The following is a 4,461-nucleotide window of genomic DNA, read 5'->3' on the forward strand; positions in this document are numbered from 1 at the left end:
AAGCTGCCCTCGCGGGCCTCGAGACTGTTGCCGGCCTCGGGACTGCTGCCGGCCTCGGCTGTGTAAAGCAGGTGCACGTCTGCACTAGATCTAGGCTCCAAGACCATAGAGCTCTCACAAACTCGCGAGATTCTCTATATCCCAATAACTAACCTTGGCCACCCTTTTATAGGCTCTTGGCCGGTCATCGGGCATCCACACTTGGGCACCCGCCCGTCGATACTTGGGTGCCCGCCCGTTAGTTTATCCCTAACTCAGCTCGTCAATCAGCCTGCCTAGCTCCAAGCTTCCCCAAGCCTCGAAACTAGTCTTGCGTGCGTGTAGCACACGGTAGATACTCACTGTGCACATGACAGATAATATGTAGGAAGCTTGTTAAGCTGAAGGCTTAACCTTTGGGTGATGTATCTTTTTTGATACTAATATAACAATCTCTTCGCATTAAAAAGTATTGATAGCTTCTACTTTTTTAAATATAGCATCTACTTATCTATGGATAGCTTCTACTTTTCCCATAGATAGCTTCTACTTTTTCTACTTATCTATGGATAGCTTCTAGTTTTTCCATAGATAGCTTCTACTTTTTTAAATATAGCCTCTACTTTTCCATTATTGCATTGCTTTCTCACCATATATTCTCCCTTCTATATTCTCCCTTCCTCTATTGCACTCTCTCCTTCCACATTCTCACCATATATTGAGCTTCTACATTCTCCCTTCTTCTATTGCTCTCTCTCCTTCTACATTCTCTCTCTCATCCTCATTCTCTCTCCCACCTATCCTCTCCTTTCTCATACCCTATTAAAAATTTCTTCATTCAATAGTGACCCTGATCTCTCAAGGATACACTTAATGATGTGATCCGCAAAGTTATGAATCAAGTACAAGAGGATCTTGGTGAGACCAGTATTAACTCTGGGGACCTCTATATATGGTGTACCAGGATCCTTAATGCGACTGATACTCTTCATGCATTTGCCTACATCAATGAAGAAGACAAAACTCGTCTTCGTCAAGAGGTGGATATATTGTAGTGGCCTCTAAGATCACATAACTTGTTTAGGAGCCCCTACAGCTTTAGCGTGCACATGCCACTAGGAGGGGATGATGCTTTCATAAACAAATGAGATGTTTCCTCCATAGTAGATAATAATCCCCTCTCTTTCTCAAGAGGATACGCTTTTTTTTATGTAATTGTTTTTGAATGGAATGAAACGATTATAGTCTTTCTTTTCACAATTCTTGTGTTTTTCATTGTTGTTAATTTTTTAATGTACTGCTATTTTGAAAATCATATTGAAGTAGGAAAATAGAGTACGAGAGCATGCATTTTTGTATATGAGTGTATTTTGTATATCAAGTTAGTGACAGATTCTTTGTAAGAGTCACCTTGTACTTCTTACCTAGCAGCATAGAATCCTTCATCTCTATGACAGACACCAGCCAGGTCCATAAATGAGCCGACTCAATTCGGTGGCCCCTCCCACAGATCAGCCCCTCTTGTAGAGAACGTACCATGAAGTGCCAAAGCGGCCCATGGTAGAGAACGTTATGGAAACCCGCACTGCTGGATATAGGAAGGCTAGTTCCCCTCTGCCAAAAGCTTCTCGAAGCCCTCTTCCACTCATAGGGATGCCTTCTAGACTTCTTGGTTGGCCTTTTCCTAGCTACTCCAGAACCTTGCCAAAACATGACCACTTACATGGCTCGACAAAAAGAGTAGAAAGATGCAACCTAGCAAGCTCTCCTCTTGGTGCATGCCAGCATCGCCCAATTGAAGACTCAGAAGAATGCTTCCATCACACTCAACGATAGGCTGTAGGTCCAGGCCCTTGAGGCCGACTCCAAGATCGCCCATTTGTTACGCGAGCTGATAAAATGGCTTACAACTGATAAATAGCTCATGGAAGAGATGCATAATTAGATATCTCAGCACTACAAGGATTTCTAGAGGGCCATCGATGCAAATGATGTGACCATTGCTTAGCTTGAATAACACATCTTAGAGCTCTCAGCTCAAAGCTGGACCCCACCCAAAGTAGGTTGCCCTCGCAAACAACCGAAAGAAAGGTGGATAGCCTGATGGATGTCACTACCCAACTTACCCAACCTCGCCATCCCTCCAGGCCTCGTCCAGCTAATGCACCCTCCAACTCAATCTCCTCCAACACATCTTCACCATCGCCGAGGAGATCCTCCCCACCACCACCTTTTCCACCATCCTCTCCAAAATCCCTTATGCCTCCGATACCATGCTCACCATGCTCTTCTTCCAAAACACCATCTCCCTTATCGAGCCATCCACCGCCTTTCGCTTCCCCTACCACATCCTTTGCCTCAACCTCGAGTCTTAGTGTAGAGTCCTCGCCTTCTCTGACCACTTGGATGAGGGGAACATCATTGACCTCTCATACCCCGCTTCCACACCGACATCATACATTAGCAGGGCAATTTAAGATGCACACACACGATTAGCATGCCATGGTGGAAGCCTATCATTATCTCACTGCAGAAGCCAACACTACCTATGCCCCCATTGGCATCCTTGTATTATACCATAGAATTTGGAAGTAGCTACTGCAAACTGATGTGCACCAACAATCACCATCTCTTTGACACAGTTCAGTCAAGGATGATGAAGTGGACACCACGAACACTACCAACAAGGACAAAGATGATGATGTCACATCTAGCAGCAAGGCCCCCCAACAGGCACAATAGGTGGTCCAGGTAAAGCTTCACATAGCCCTTCAACATCAGGAGGCCCCTCTTTAGCTACACTTGCTTCAAGATCTTCCACCAAGGGCAAGGAGAAGGAACATGCCTTGACACCCTTCCCTTTGGACCCACGCTCTACATCACCCCCCCCTCTCCTCGTCTTCACCTCACCACCTGCCACTCCACCTTGGATTTCCCTACACCTACCTCTTTAGCTCCGATTTCACCCCTCTCATCTCCCAAGCCATCCCCACCACAGACTTCTCTCAGGGGATGTCTTCAATCGACTCACCAAGGCCTCAACCTTGCAAGCCAACCACCCTTCTCTCCCACCACCGGTCTTGGAAGAAGGTGAGATCCCAGAAGCCCCGTTGAAGAACAACAATAGTAGATGCATCCCCCTGAGTAACCAGTCAACTGGTATGATCCTCTTGATGAGATTGATATTGATAGAGCCCTCGGAATATTGGACCAGTGGCAATGCCTATATCCTACCCCCGACACCAAACAGGATCATTGATCGCCTTGACATAAGCCTTATGAAGTTTTATCTTGAAGAACATAAGTTTAATTAGTGGTCCAAGTCTCATTGCAAGAGGGACCATAGGGGGATATAACCGACCATAGGCCAACGTAGCCCCAATAACGCACGATCTCATGGGGGAGCAACTTGTGTAGTGGCAACCTTACCCAAACCCCCCTTGAAACACATCCAACAAGAGATTACCTGGAGAACCGCCTGTCATGAGGATCTTTCCAATGGCCGAGCTTGTAACCCTTGAGGTCTCCAAGCTCTACAACTCCTTGAGAAGCAATTCCACTGTGCCTCCCCCAAGCATTGTCACACCGCCGCATTGCACGTGTACTCGTCCCTCCTCTCACCTCACTTCACTCACACACACACTCACTAGCATGGATTAGAGAGAGATTAGCAAGAGAAAGACTCTATTGCACAATGGGAGAGTTTTTTGTATTATGAGAGATATTCACTTATATACATGGCCATAAGTGTTTGCACTCACTTAAACTGTGGCTGGCCGGGCACTTTAGGCTCATAAGAGGCCTAATGCTATTACAATGACTACTCTCATAATATATCCATGAAGTAAATCACTTGGGACTTCATCCTAACTTACTACCACACACTCTTGAAGTGGGAACCGCCCATAAGTATTCCATCGGACTATTATGGGCGCTCGTCCAAGTTGTAGATTTAAACACCATTGCTTCATATTTTGAATGTATGACGTTTTGGTGTATCTACCGTGACTCCTTGATATAAGATAATGGTAGTAGCTCTTGTTAACCCTAGGAATGGGTTAACATTCCCCCCTTCCTGATGCCGATCGCGTCCTCGCTCGTCACGATTACGTTGAAGACCTTTGTGTGGGGAGAATTGACAAGCTTTGTTGACGGCTTTTGATGGCTTTTGATGTTGAGTGACGTTCAATGATCTTTGTTCCTCTGGAAGGAATAAGGAGGGATAGTTAGTTAATGAAAAGGTTAGATAGTAACGGGAATTCCTAATGGGTGGGGGTGGTGGGTGTTCTTATTTACGAGTGATTGTATTTTTTTATTTTTTTGAGCATGTTTTTATGTGGGTTTTATTTTTTGCTCACTTTGTTTTTGGCAATCATAAGAAATGTTACATGTGATTTGTGTTAGTTGGGAAACTAAGAGATGTTAATAATGGGGGAGAAGAGAAGGAAGGATCCGGAGGAACGTAGACAAAATCATCAAAAC

Source organism: Cibotium barometz, chromosome 4 (genome assembly GCF_041138505.1).
Source record: "Cibotium barometz isolate CiBa-2024 chromosome 4, ASM4113850v1, whole genome shotgun sequence".
Lineage (NCBI taxonomy): Eukaryota > Viridiplantae > Streptophyta > Polypodiopsida > Cyatheales > Cibotiaceae > Cibotium > Cibotium barometz.